The sequence below is a fragment of the Hylobates moloch genome, unplaced genomic scaffold (assembly GCF_009828535.3).
Source record: "Hylobates moloch isolate HMO894 unplaced genomic scaffold, HMol_V3 SCAFFOLD_18, whole genome shotgun sequence".
Taxonomy (NCBI): Eukaryota; Metazoa; Chordata; class Mammalia; order Primates; family Hylobatidae; genus Hylobates; species Hylobates moloch.
Window position 1 is genome coordinate 73,296,008 of NW_026652293.1, and position 16,077 is coordinate 73,312,084.

Below are 16,077 nucleotides of genomic sequence, written 5' to 3' on the forward strand. Positions count from 1 at the left end.
ATAGAAAAAGAATCCAGTCCAGAATCATGCATTGCATTGAGTCATATTGCTTTGGTCTCCTTCAATTTGGAACAGTTCCTCAGCATTCTCTCGATGTTTTTGGACCTTGATATATTTGAAGGTCACAGGTCAGTAATTTGTGGAACGTTTTTCAAGTTGAGTTTGAAGTTTCCACATGATTAGATTCAGGTGTGCATCTTTAGCAGGACTATCTCAGAAAGGATGCTGTGTTCTTCTACTGCAACCTAACAGATGGGCACCTGATTTTGATTTGTCCTGTTGGGGTTTGATTAAGGTAGTGTGATGGTCAATTTTATGTGTCAACTTGTCTGGGCTAAGGGATGCCCTAATAGCTGGTAAAACATTATTTCTGAGTGTGTCTGTGAGGACGTTTCTAGAAGAGATTAGCATCTGAATCAGTGGACTAAGGGGAATCCACTTTCACCAATGTGAGTGGTCCTTATCCAATCTATTGAGGACTGGAATAGAACAGATATACCAAGGAAGGGTGAATGCTCTCTTCCTTCCTGAGATGAGACATTCATCTTCTCTTACCCTCAACACTGGAGCTCCTGGTTCTCCGGGCCTTGGACTCTGGGGCTTTCACTAGCACGCTTCCACTCTCACCTGCTGGTTGCCAGGTCTTCAGCCTTGAATTGTTGCCTCCTCTGGTTCTCAGGCCTTCAAGCTCAGAATGGATTACAGCACTGACCCTCTTGATTCTCCAGCTTGCAATGGCATAGCATGGGACTTCTCGGCCTCTGTTAGCTCATGAGCCAATTCCCATAATAAATCTCCTCTCCTATATTGAGATATATGGGTTCTCCAGAGAAGCTGCCCAATAGGATGTCTAGATACGTGAGACTAACGCGGGTGGTGTCTGCCAGGCTTATAGGTTGTAAAGTAATTAATTTTCTTTTTGTAATTAATACTGTTTTGTGGGGAGGTGCTTTGACAGTGATATGGTTTGGCTCTGTGTCCCCACCCAAAACTCATCTTGAATTGTAATTCAAACTGTAATTCCCAGGTGTTGAGGGTGGGTCCTGGTGGGCGGTAACTGGATCATAGGGGTGGTTCCCCCGTGCTGTTCTCATGATAGTGAGCGAATTCTCATGAGATCTAATGGTTTTCTAAATTGCAGTTGCGCCTCCTCACTTCTCTCTTGCCTCCTAGTGAAGAAGGTGCCTGGTTCCCCTTCTTCCATGATGGTAAGTTTCCTGAGGCCTCCCCAGTCATGTGGAACTGTGAAGCAACTAAATGTCCTTTGTTTATAAATTACGCAGTCTCAGGTAGTATCTTTATAGCAGTGTGAAAATGGACTAATGGACGAATACAGAGAACATGTAAATATTGCATTCCTTATCAAACTTTCCCTTTATGGATTCATTCAGTTTGTATTAATTTATACTCAGTGATTGCTATTGATTTGTTTTGAGATGGAGTTTTGCTCTTTTGCCCAGGCTGGAGTGAAGTGAGGTGATCGTGGCTCACTGCAACCTCTGTCCCCTGGGTTCACGCGATTCTCCTGCCTCAGCCTCCCAAGTAGCTGGGATTACAGGCTCCTGCCACCACGCTTGGCTAATTTTTCTGTTTTTAGTAGAGACGGGGTTTCCCCATGTAGGCCAGGCTGGTCTCGAACTCCTGACCTCAGATGATCCTCCAGCCTCGTCCTCCCAAAGTGCTAGGATTACAGGTGTGAGCCACCACACCCAGCCTCAACGATTGCTATTTCATTCACTAGGTTTTTATTTGTTTATTAGGGAATCTGTTATTACCATTATTTATTTTGATGCTGAAACTGGCCAGTGAGACTGCCTTTAAGCTGAGTTCTGTGTCCTTTTTACAAGTCCCCAAAATTCTCTGTGTTATGTCCTTACTTTCTGGTACAGTCAGATGTTTCAGCTTCATCTTTCACTTTCCCTGCCCCAGTCCTGGAACTGGCCATTTTCTGTAGGTAGCCCTGGATCCTTTTGGTGAGTAGTGCCATTTAGAATCCAGGACTTTGGTCCTTGTTTTTTTCATTACTACTGGGATGTGGCTTTCTCAGTGGACATAGTGAGAGAATTTGATTAAGTGTGTGTATTTACACATTACATCTATATTTCTAATCCATCTCTATATATTGAAAATATTCATACTGATATCTCCAATTCTAATCCCAGGACTCTTTCTAGTTTTCTCCCTCTCTGTTCTTTCCCTTTCCTCCCTCTCTCTCTGTCTCTCTCAATCTCTCTTTCTCCCTTCCCTTCCCTTCCCTCCCCTCCCCTCCCCTCCCCTCCCTTCCCTCCCCTCCCCTCCCTTCCCTCCCCTCCCTTCCCTCCCCTCCCCTCCCTTCCCCTCCCTCTTTCCCTCTCTCTTTCTTTCTTCGACAGAGTTTTGCTCTGTCATCCAGGCTGGAGTGGAGTGGTGCAATGTTGGCTCACTGCAACCTCCGCCTCTCTGGTTCAAATGAGTCTAGTACCTCAGCCTCCCAAGTGGTAGGAATTACAGGTATGCACCACCACACCCAGCTAATTTTTGTATTCTTAATGGAGACAGGGTTTCGCCATGTTGGCCAGGCTGGTCTCGAACTCCTGGCCTCATGTGATCCGCCCCTCTCAACCTCCTAATGAGTTGGGATTAGAGGTGTGAGCCACCGCATCCAGCCCTTCTCCATATTTCTAAACTCCTTCTCCAACAGGGAGAAGGCTGGCTGCCATTACCCTTAATATATTTACTGACTGAATCCTGTATGGTACTCTTTTCAATGCCTTTGCCCTTTCCTTTCTTTTCTCCTCCCTCCTTTAACCTGTGTTGATGTCTTTCTCACCTCTTTTGGGCTACGCCACCCTGCTTACCCCTCTCCCTCGGCATGAATGTCCTCCTCACCTGCCTTGAGCTGGGTCATTTCCTACATGGAAGCTCTCTTCCCCAATCTTGGGCTCTGATATCTCATGCCAGCCCTCTCACTGAGTGGACACTACCTTTAACCTGCTCAGGCCTCTAGACTCCCTGATGGGCCTTCCTCCTAGACAGACACCCCCCGCCCCCACTACCAGTTTTCTTTTTTTAAATTAATTAATTTATTTTTTTATTTGAGACAGAGTCTCGCTCTGCTGCCAGGCTGGAGTGCAGTGGCACGATCTTGGCTTACTGCAACCTCTGCCCGCCGGGTTCAAGTGATTCTCCTGCCTCAGCCTCCCAAGTAGCTGGGACTACAGGCGCCCGCCACCACGCCCAACTAATTTTTGTATTTTTAGTAGAGACGGGGTGTCACAATGTTGGCCAGGATGATCTCGATCTCTTGACCTCATGATCTGCCCGCCTTGGCCTCCCAAAGTGCTGGGATTACAGGCGTGAGTCACTGTGCCCGGCCCCCCCACCAACTTTCTCTGGCTCTGACACCCTGTGCACCCTCCTCTGGGATGTCTCCTAGATGGAGGCCTTCTTCCCTCTGCTCAGTCTCCAGAAACCTGTACCTCAGGCTCTGGCAATGTCCTCCTCAGTCTGCTCGGTTTCTGACGCCCTGGCTGTCTCTGGGTTATTGCAGATGGTGCGCCTCCTTGTGGACCCTCTTCTTGCCCTGCTCAGCCTTTGATAGGCCATATCAGGCTGTCTCCCTATGGGGACACCTCCTCATCCTTCGTGGTCTCTGACACCTCACGCAGCCTCTGTGGCTCTCCCCGCAACACCTACCTTGTTCAGCCCCAGCTACTGGCTTGTGGTTTGAATTATTCAAGAAGGAAAGAAAAAAGGAAAAGGAAGAAGAAAATAACATAGAAAAGAAAGAGCTGTTCTTTAATTTTAATTCTTTTCTACATTTTTCCTTTTTATGGCTTATGTCAAGATTTCTATTTTATTTGGCCTCTGTAAGAGTAATAGATTTGGTTTGTTGATCGGATCTGTTTTCCCCGCAAATTAATTCATTTCTTCTTTGATCTTTATTTTCCCTTGTTCTTGCATTCTTTGAGTTTACTTTGTTATCCTCTCTCTAGATTTCAATTGAACACTTTTATTTTCATCTTTTTTGTTTGCAATGAATGAATTTAAGGTTATAAAATTTCCTTTATGTACCACTTTTGCGTAATTCCATAAGTTTAATGGATAGGACTTTTGTTGACGTTTGGTATCAAATATTATCATTTTGATTTCCTTTTTAGCCCATAAGTAGTATAACAGTTTGCTTTTGACATTCCTTTTATAATGGAGAAAGGTTACTTATATGTCATTTTATTGTTGATTTCTACTTTTATTGTATTTTGGCAAACAGTATAATCCATAGGATACTAGTTTTCATAATTTATTAAGCCTAGATTGCATATAGTATTTGACCAGTATTTTAAAACATATTTTAACTGGGCATGGTGGCTCACGCCTGTAATCCTAGCACTTTGTGAGGCCGAGGCAGGCAGATCACTTGAGGTCAGGAGTTCAAGACCAGCCTGGCCAACATGGTGAAACCCCATCTCTACTAAAAATACAAAAATAGCCTGGCATAGTGGCATGCACATATAATCCCAGCTACTCAAGAGGCTGAGGCAGGAGAATCACTTGAACCTGAGAGACAGAGGTTGCAGTGAGCCGAGATTGTGTCATTGCACTCCAGCCTGGGCAACAGAGCAAGATTCCGTCTCAAAAAACAAACAAGAAAACCCCCCATATTTTGCAAGTGTTTGAAAACAAAGTTTATTCTCTCTCTATTGGGTATATTTGTCTATGTGGTCACAAACGTGTGTGTAACATAAACGTGTGAATAACATGATGAACATGTCTTGTTCATCATGTTATTCACATATTCTATAGCTTTAACAAGTTTTGTATTCGTTTTGGAAAGTTTTAGTTAATACAAGTTTCGTATTAATATATTAGTTTTCCACTGTAATCATGTCAAATTTGACAACTTTATATTTTGAGGCTATATTACTAGGTGAATATAGATTTATGATTGTTTTAGATTCTTCATGGACTTTTTTTTGTCATTTTATCCATATGGATGACTCATTTGAGTTCAATTAATTCTTGTCTTTTTTTAGAAAAATCCTTTATTAAAACATGAAAATAATCTGAATAAATTCAAGCTATTGGTTTTAGTCTCTATTGCTTCATTATTAACAAATGCATATATAAAGTAACTAGTAACCACAACACTGGACATTTTGAGTCACGCATTAGAATGTTCGTACTCTAAAATCAGAGTTAAGGGCCTGCCACTATTGCTTGCACTGTCAATCAGACCCAGTTTGAGCTTAATAAGAATGCAAAATAAACTCCTTGATTCAGAGGAATTATGGGAAATAACAAGGATCCATGCAAGTTTCAACTCAAAAGTTGGGTTAATAATTGCTTAGAAATGCAGGTAGAAGCTCCACATCTATCACAATGCTGCTTCAGAACAGGAATAAGAGTCATACACAAAAATGTTAAAATTAGGACCACTAATCAGTTTTAAAAGACTTATATGCAAATCCTGGTCCATCTGAGTAGAGAATGATGTACAAACTCTGGGAAAAGAAAGAGAATTGAGGGATGCACTGTCTTAAGGAGCTATTAATTTTCTTGGCGATTTACTGACAACCGTAACAGGAGAGCACAGGTGGTTTGGGGGATGGTTAAGATGCTCTTAGGCAAAATGGTTTCTTTTCTGATTCATGCTAATGAGCATTACTTGCATAGCTCCCTGGGGAAAAAATGATAAAGAGCACGGCTAATACAATGTAAACTCAAGCTATCAATAGCCTGAAATTTAGCACAGCCCTCTGCTTTTTAAAACTGTTCACCAAGGGATCCTTCCAAATAGGATATAATTAATAGCCAAGCAATGTTCATTAATAAACTAGAAACTAGAAGCAATCTGCTTAAACTAGCAGCGCCATGAGAATGTAAGCTCCTGGAGGCCAAGAATCTCTTCATATTTTTGCATATCACAGATACATGAAGAGTAAACATGAGACCACAGTAACTTTGAAAAGTAATTAACTGTATACTTTCAAGACTATGAAAAACTCATAGTATATTTTAGCATTTAGATGTATTAACACGGCTGTTAAGGGTAATCTTTAATTGTTCCAAGTAACTGAACTGCTGACATCATTGTAACATGTAGCGCTGTCCCCAGATTGTGCAGATGTCTGAATATTGCTTGGTTATTCCAATGTCTCTAAGACCAACTGACAGCATAGGACATTTCAAGAGGAGCTATAATCAACTTAACATAACCTTTTCCCTGTGTGTCAGTTGTCATGTAAGAATTAAATATTCAAGAGGCACTATTTCTTAGATCTACATCACTTATCTTTTTGTTTTTTCCCTGGGAAAACAGGAAATGTAGACCCAGTCTTTTCAGGGATAGTCAAGGTGCTAAAAGACCAAGACAGACATCAGGTGAAAGGGAGTGAAGTCACCCTAGTTCCACTATTATATTCTGATGTGAGCTGTGTGGTTCCTCAGATCAAGAAAGAAACTAATTTGCTGGGTTCTCCTTGATAAAGAATAAGCAGTCACAGGCCATAGGACACATCTATATTAGACAAGGTTTCACACCCCGCCCACCCAAACATATTCACTGGCTATTCCTTTCAATCCTTCCGCTTTGCATCTTTAAATCCTAACTCCCTAATCATAAGCATGAGAGAAATCCGGATTATCCATGTTCTTGGGAGTTTTTTTAAAACATTAAACTCACAAACTTCTCTCCCTTTAAAAAAAATGTACCCAGGAAACCAACGGAGAAAGATGAGGAGACAAAGCAGGAAGTATAGCATTCTATAAAATAAATGCCTGTGGCTGAAACGTCGTAAGCAAAAAACCCACAGAGCGGCTTCAGTGGGGCTGTAGTACATTTGTTTCCAGGTTAGGCCCTATAAAGGTTTAATTTCAACAGCTCTAACCCTCTGATTTAGGAAACAAACAGGATCTTTAACCTTTAACTTACACAAAAGTTGATTATTTCTCACACAAAGATAAATCCATACACATTCATGCTGTTCTAAAAGAAAGTACCTTTCATATGCTCTTTATCCAGAACATTTTTTCCTTTTGTGCAGCCTTTTTTTTTTTTTTTTTTTTTTGAGGTGGAGTCTCACTGTCACCAGACTGGAGTACAGTGGTGTGATCCGGCTCACTGCAACTCCGCCTCCCAGGTCCAAGCGATTCTCCTGCCTCAGCCTCCCGAGTAGCTGGGACTACAGGCACGCTCCACCACGCCCAGCCAACCCTTGTACCTTTAGTAGAGACGGAGCTTCATCATGCCGGCCAGGATGGTCTCGATCTCTTGACCTTGTGATCCGCCCGCCTCGGCCTCCCAAAGTGCTGGGATTACAGGCATGAGCCATCACACCTAGCCTTTGTGCAAGTCTTGATTGCAGAGCCCCACAAACTCAAGTAGTATCACTTACTCTATTGTACAATCTTGCTAACGCAAATTACTATACATGCACAAACTTACTGCTACTAAAATTCTACCTCTTGAAAATTACTATTTATTTTATGGCTTTTTTTTTTTTTGCAACAGGAAATATCCTTTCCTATATACTGTGCTATTCTGTATTCATTACCTTTCCAGTTTTAAAAAAAATTTTTTTTAAATGCTTTTCAGTAATGGATTCTCCCAGGCACTAAACTAAGTAAGCCAAGAGTATAACTACATCAAATACACTATGAGAATCTAAACTTGGGTCTCTGGAGATCTACTGCCAGAGTCTACTTGTTCTAACCTGTGTATGCACAAGATACACCACATTATAATAGTTTTGCATGTGCTATCATACATTAGTTATGTAGAATCTGTGTCAGCAAATGCTGGACTCTCTCTAATACTGAAATTTAAAAATCACCTCAGAAAACTGCCACTTCTGAGTTCTCAAGGCAGCTTTTAGAGGTAGGAATTCCTTCTCTACAGAAAGCTATCGTATTCTTTCAGAACAAAACAACTGTTTTATTTCCACAAGTAAAGTAGATAAAAGTGAAAGCTGTCTGGGGTTTACTATATATCCAAGAGAAAGAGTCTACTTATTACGTAGCAACCTAGGTAGGTGCCATCCAGCTACATTTCCAGTTCTCAGGAAAAGGTCTGAAAATCCCATCAATAGACAATTCAGAGCATTTGGAAATAGGAAGAGCCCTAACAAATAATCGAATACTCCAAAGTCCTGAGTGTTTGCACACAGCATGCTGCAAACACGAAATGTAAATGGTTTGCAGATTAGAAAAGCACTCACTGAAGCAATTAGCATCTCCATAAGACATGAAAAAGGTAATTTCTTGACATACAAGGAGTAGGAAAATAATGAACCTAGAAGATGTGCCATGTTAAGACATGAAAAGAGCAGGCCGGGTGGATTACTTGAGGTCAGGAGTTTGAGACCAGCCTGGCCAACACGGCAAAACCCCGTCTCCAATAAAAATACAAAAATTGGCTGGGCGTGGTGGCGCATGCCCGCAGTCCCAGCCACTCGGGAGGCCAAGGCATGAGAATCGCCCAAACTCAAGAGGCAGAGGTTGTAGTGAGCCGAGACTGTGCCACTGCACTCCAGTCTGGGTGACAGAATGAGACTCCATCTCCCCGCCCCCCCCCCAAAAAAAGAGCAGAGCAGAATAATTAAATGGGGTCTCATCTTGACTTGAGGTTTCCTAAGACACAAAGACAGCTGGTTTCCAGATACCTTATGGAAAGCTGAAATGTCCTCAAGCATAGTATCTCAGATTTTGACCCCACATTTCTATTCATAAATGAGTCTTTTGGGCCTTAACCTCTTTTCCCCAGGGAGAATATAACATATTTAGACATTATGGAAAAAGAAAAGGTTTAGATTTTCTACTCCTTTTACGCTATTTGTTATTATCAATAATTCATCCTGAAGTTTAAAATCACTAGGCTCATGCACTAACCCCTAACATGGCACCACAATATGCTACCAAGCACTAATGCTTACAAAACTATACACATCTCAAAATGGAAGACATTGCTGATTTTGTTGTTCTTAAACAACTTGTAACATTCGTCCACAAGTATCAAAATATACATATATATATATATATATATATTTCTATTGCACATATCCTGTTTTTGTTTAACTTTTCAAAAGAAAAACAGCCAGCTAACATGGATGAGCAAGGGGAAGAAAGGAAGCATGGCTACAAATCGACGTATAGTCCTGCCTAAAATTATAGCTTTTCCTATCAAGGGGGCTAAAATAGACAAGAAAAAAATGTAGATGTATTAAGTAAACACTGGACAACTACAGCTGGAATATATCCATTTTGTTAAAGGCATCTGGTCTGAACCGTGGAAGATACAGAAACAATTTCAAGAGCATTAAACACTGGTTCTCTCAACTGTGGAATGAAAAAAAATATATAAAGCATATAGAGACGCTGAGTCTGAGAGCTATTCAAACAAGTGGGCCAGAGCCGGTTTCAACGGTGCCAAAAGTACAGTACTCTATCCCCTGCCAAATGATCCTACCAAAACAGATGCCAGAAGTACACAGAGAAGATGGGTTAACAGACACCTGGAAGGTACAAATTCTCCATGATATGACATTTTCAACATACTAGTGGAACCCGTATATGTAGACTCCATTCTGTCTTGAACAATTCCAAAATATTAAAGAAAAACATCAGGAAGTAGGTAGATTACTTAAGAGAAAAATTTGAGTTACTTTTAACCAAAGTGATTTCTATTATGCTTTTATCACTCACTCAGTAGTTGCCCTCAAAAAAAGAAATATTTTATATATAATTTGTAATTATTTTACTGGAAGTATTTTTTACTCATTTCAAATGGGTTGATTGACCAATCTCACTAATAGTAAGAGCGCTCAACATTTCCCATTTTGGGCCATTTTGATCACTCTCAAATTTTGGTGAATCTTCCCTAAGTTCCCAGCATCACAGCATTCATGGACCTGAGTAAACATTCCGGAAAACACAGAGATATTCCAATACTCTCTGTTCTTAATTTCATCTAATTAATTTTCAAATTTATTCTCTACTCACAAAGAAGCATAAATAAAGGTTTCACTCTTACGTAAAGACCTGACAATACATACAATGGTCCTCTGCTGATTTGGAAGCAAGGACAGTTTTCTACGACAGTCTGTTCTTTATAACGTATAACTGTTGTGGGAAAAAAGAAAATCCATTTCTTATTGTAATTATTTTTCTTGTTTGAGGTTTCTTTTCCACGATGACCCAACCACAAGTTCGGGAACATTGCTTCTGAGGCCCATTCTCTGATGAGAAAGTTCAGTCCCAACTGGGGAAAGTACCTGAGTCCCAGTCTTTTCAGCCTAACATTATACCTAATATCTAGAGTAACAAATCAGGCTGGACATGGTGGTGCGTGCCTGTAATCCCAGCTACTTGGGAGGCTGAGGCAGGAGAGAATCACTTGAACCCGGGTGGGAGAGACTGCAGTGAGCAGAGATCACGTCAGTCACTCCAGCCTGGGCAATAGAGCAAGACTCTTCCTCAAAACATAAATAAATAAAATAAAATAATAAAAATCAAACATCCAAGTATCCACCTTGGGTTGCAGGAAGAGTTAATCTTATGCGTTTACAATATATATATATATATATATATATATATATATATATATAAAATATATATATACATAAAACTATATAATGTGAAACACCATAAGGTCAGATGGCACTGCATGAGGCATTTTTGCTTCTTTTTCTCAAGGAAAAGGAGTTATATGGAAAATTCTCTCATCCTCCCCTTTCTGCCCCCGACTCCTCTATGTCCAAAGTTTTTTTTTTATTTTTCTGAGACAGAGTCTCACTCTGTCGCCCAAGCTGGAGTGCAGTGGTGCAATCTGGGTTCACTGCAATCTGCGCCTCCCAGGTTCAAGCAATTCTCCTGCCTCAGCCTCCCGGGTAGCTGGGACTACAGGCATGCACCACCACCCCCAGCTAATTTTCTATTTTTAGTAGAGATGGGATTTCTCCATGTTGGTCAGGTTGGTCTCGAACTCCCAACCTCAGGTGATTCGCCTGCCTCGGCCTCCCAAAGTGTTGGGATTACAGGCGTGAGCCACCACACCCAGCCTAGGTTTTTGTTTAAAATTTGGCCTTTGTTCTTATTCAGTAAATCTATGTCACAGTGAGAGGTGACAGCTTGCTGGCAGTCCTCACAGCCCTCACTCGCTCTCGGCGCCTCCTCTGCCTGGGCTCCCACTTTGGCGGCACTTGAGGAGCCCTTCAGCCCACCGCTGCACTGTGGGAGCCCCTTTCTGGGCTGGCCAAGGCCAGAGCCGGCTCCCTCAGCTTGCAGGGAAGTGTGGAGGGAGAGGCGCGAGCGGGAACCAGGGCTTTGCCCGGCGCTTGTGGGCCAGCTAGAGTTCCGGGTGGGCATGGGCTTGGTGGGCCCCGCACTCACAGCAGCCAGCCAGCCCTGCCCGCCCCAGGCAGTGAGGGGCTTAGCACCAGGGCCAGCAGCTGCAGAGGGTGTACTGGGTCCCCCAGCAGTGCCAGCCCACTGGCACTGGGCTGGATTTGTCGCTGGGCCGGATTTGTCGCTGGGCCTTAGCTGCCTTCCCGCCGGGCAGGGCTGGGGACCTGCAGCCCGCCATGCCTGAGCCTCCCACCCCTTCCATGGGCTCCTGTGCCACCAGAGCCTCGCCGATGAGCGCCGCCCCCTGCTCCACGGCGCCCAGTCCCATCGACCACCCAAGGGCTGAGGAGTGCGAGCGCACAGCGCGGGACTGGTGGGCAGCTCCACCTGCAGCCCCGGTGCGGGATCCACTGGGTGAAGCCAGCTGGGCTCCTGAGTCTGGTGGAGATGTGGAGAACCTTTATGTCTAGCTCAGGGATTGTAAATACACCAATCAGCACCCTGTGTCTAGCTCAGGGTCTGTGAATGCACCAATCGACACTGTATCTAGCTGCTCTGGTGGGGCCTTGGAGAATATTTATGTCTAGCTCAGGGATTGTAAATACACCAATCGGCACTCTGTATCTAGCTCAAGGTTTGTAAACACACCAATCAGCACCCTGTGTCTAGCTCAGGGTTTGTGAATGCACCAGTCGACACTCTGTATCTAGCTGCTCTGGTGGGGAGGTGGAGAACCTTTGTGTTTAGCTCAGGGATTGTAAACGCACCAGTCAGTGCCCTGTCAAAACAGACCACCAGGCCCTACCAATCAGCAGGATGTGGGTGGGGCCTGATAAGAATAAAAGCAGGCTGCTCCAGCCAACAGTGGCAACCCGCTCAGGTCCCGTTCCACACTGTGGAAGTTCTGTTCTTTCGCCCTTTGCAATAAATCTTGCTACTGCTCGCTCTTTGGGTCCACACTGCTTTTATGAGCTGTAACACTCACCGCGAAGGTCTGCAGCTTCACTCCTGAAGCCAGCGAGACCACGAGCCCACCGGGAGGAAAGAACAACTCCAGACACGCTGCCTTAAGAGCTGTAACACTCACCGCGAAGGTCTGCAGCTTCACTCCCGAAGCCAGCGAGACCACGAGCCCACCGGGAGGAAAGAACAACTCCAGACACGCTGCCTTAAGAGCTGTAACACTCACCGCGAAGGTCTGCAGCTTCACTCCTGAGCCAATGAGACCACGAACCCATCAGAAGGAAGAAACTCCGAACACATCCGAACATCAGAAGGAACAAACTCCAGACGTGCCACCTTAAGAGCTGTAACACTCACCGTGAGGGTCCACGGCTTCATTCTTGAAGTCGGTGAGACCAAGAACTCACCAATTCCGGACACAACAGGATGAGCCAGGATTTAAATATACAAATATAAATTTTTAGTATCTTTCACGTCAAATTAGAAACACATATTTGGAATTTACTGCTGCAGTCTCGACTGTGCTTATCACGGTAGTGGCTGAAACTGGAAGACATTTTTTTAAACTCTGAAGTCATCCATACTTGCTACTTCTTTAGTCTTCTTGCTTGGAATGAAAAGTATTCACAAATACCACCACTTAAGCACCTGTTTCAAATGAAACTCAGCCTTCAGCTTGCAAAATGATGTCTTTATAATTAAGCAAACAGCAGAAGACCCATGCGAGTTGCTTCTTTCTTCCTGGAGATGTTGGCAGGTTAACTGGAATCCTAGGAGCTCCTCTGTGTTGAATTTGAGAGGCAGAACACAAAAGTGGCCTTTTCCATTCCAAATCACGGAGGTAATACTTAGAGAAGTGATAGCCACATTTCAAGAATAGGGAAAGTAACTGGATAAAAGAAGCAGGACTACCCACTCTAGGAGACAACATAGAGACAATTGCCACGTCCTGAGTTCAGAATTTTGTTTTTGAGTTGAATATAAAAGCACTTAAAGGTCAAGGAAAAGGTTCTTCTTGTGGTAAGGAGCACAAAGCTGTTTGGTGCGCTCTTCACACGGACGCGCATGACACCTGGCTTCAGTGTAGATGACCACTCCCCTCTGTAAGGTAGGGAGGAAGAATGTTCGGTTAGTGCCTTTCCTCTGGCCAATCCCTTTTTTCTTCTCCTCGCACGGTCCAACAGATGCACTGGGCCTCCCGGGGGCTGCCCGCCCCCGGCCCAGAGGCCAGTTTACAGCGGCATGCCTTACTCCGCTATCTTCGCAGCTTCCAATTCTTTTCATATTAAGTTGTTTTTTTGGAGAGATATATAAATTTATTTTGGTATTTGCCTTATATCCCTTTTTCCAAATTCTTTATGTTCCAATTTTTGGGGTAGTATTGTTTTAAGTGTCTCTTACATAATATATCTAGATATATCCTTACTCTGAGAATTTTTTAAGAGGCAGTTTAAAACCATTACCTGTACTACAACTGCAAATGTACTTGAATTTATTTCTTTTATATTATTTTGTGTTTGCAATTTAATATTATCTTTGTTTCTCTTCTTATATCCAGTTGTGTAGGTGAAGTTTTCTTTGTTTCATTTCCCTCTATTTGTTTAAAAAGTTATATTTTCTGGCCTGGTGTGGTGGCTCAGGTGTGTAATATCAGCACTTTGGGAGGCCGAGGCAGGCAGATCACCTGAGGTCAGGAGTTTGAGATCAGCCTGGCCAATGTAGTGAAACACTGTCTCTACTAAAAATATAATTAGCTGAGCGTAGTGGCGAACACCTGTAATCCCAGCTACCCCTTTAGGCTGAGGCATGAGAATCACTTGAACCCAGGAGGAAGAGATTGCAGTGAGGCAATGCCACTGCCCTCCAGCCTGGAAGACAGGAGACTCTGTCTCAAAAAAAAAGTCATATTTTCCATTTCTATATTTATATTCTGTGTTCTATAATTATAGAGTTAATGAAAATTTAAGACGTGTTTTTTCCTAGTTAAACATAAAGCTATTCTGTACGTCAATCTTCCTCACAAATATGACAAAATAGTTGAAATGCTTTTTCTCTTTTCACTCTCATCTTACCTTCTAACTTCCAAGTTTATTTCCCAGCTCATAACTAATGATACTAAATTTTGTAATAATTTTTAATAATGATACACATTTAGATTCACTAATATTTGTTTACTAATTTCTTTGCTTACCATTAATTCTTTACACACACACACTCTTTATTTATTTTGACACAGGGTCTCGCTCTGTCGCCCAGGCTGGAGTGCAGTGGCGTGATCTCAGCTCACTGCAGCGTTCACCTCACGGGCTCCGGTGATTCTCCCACCTCAGCCATCCCAGTGGTTGAGACTAGAGGTGCGCACCACCATGCCTGGCTAATTTTTGTATTTTTGGTAGAGATGGGGTTTCATCATGTTGGCCAGGCTGGTCTCAAAGAGATCTGCCTGCCTGTGCCTCCCAAGGTGCTGGGATTACAGGTGTGAGCCACCATGCCCGGCTACCACATATTAATTCATTCTTTAGACTTCTTTTTTTTCTCTTCATAGAGTCCATTCTAAGTTGTTCTGTCAATGAAACTCTGTTTAAAACATGGCCTGTATGAAGTTGTCAGGTATCAGCCCTGACACTTGGATGATTCTTCAGCTGGATATAAAATTCTAAAATCAGAGTAACCATATATTGACTTCCAATATTCCACATTCCAAAGGTAAATGTAATCTCAATCAGATTTATGTTTTTTTGTGTGTTCTCTAATAACTTTTGGGATCTTTTCTCTATTCTCTACCATTAATTTCAGAAGTTTCACTCTGTGTAGGTGTGAACTTAAAATATTTTTCCTGCTTCTTGTTTTATATTTCCATTCTTTATCACTTTAAGAATTTTAAAGATACTTATCTTGGGATACTTTTTAGGTTGACTTCATCTATTTCCTTTGGTGTAAACTCTTCCATTCGCTGTTATTCATAATGTTTATCTTCTTAAACATTCTTGGGATTCTTGTTTTGTGAGCTCACATTCTGTACATTCCTCCTGTGGTTCTCTTTCATGGAAAGCCGCAGCCCGTTTCCCAGGTCCCCGCCGGGATGCATTTGCTTAGAAAATGAGCTTGCATATGCTCCGAAATGCTCAGCAATGCTCAGAAATGCTCCTGCATAGGGATATATTTCCTCCCCTGTGTCTGCTAATGGCATGACCTCACTCACCTTCATGTACAGGGGATCATAGCAGAAACCACGGCCACTGCAAACCATGGCCACTGTAGTTCCTTAGTGGCCTTGGGAATGGTGCAAGTCTGTCCAGTTAGTCTCTGTTTGTGGGAGTTCTGTGTTTCCCACCCTGAGCTCCAGGAAGATAGTGTTTATTGGGACTGCATTCAAAGAGATCTAAGAGATCCTGGCTCCGGCTCCTGAACTTTCTGCTTGGGATCCACGCCCTGTTCTCTCAGGCGAAGTGATTTTAGACTTTGACAATGACCAAATACCCCCTTTGATTATGTTCCTGTTAGAAAATAGTCACTTTTCTCCTTTTCCTAAGGAACTATGTGTTTGCTAGTGTTGAAATTTTAGAATCATTGCCATTTGGAGAGAGTGGAGGGTTTAGAATATGTTTCATCTGCCTTTATAATTGTATATATTTGTTTTATTATTATTTTATAGAGATGAGGTCTCACTATGTTGCCCAGGCTGGTCTCGAACTCCTGAGTTCAAGTGGTCTTCCCACTTTGGCATCCCTAAGTGTTAGAATTACAGGTGTGAGCCACCACACCTGGCCTGCCTTTATAAATATTATTATATAA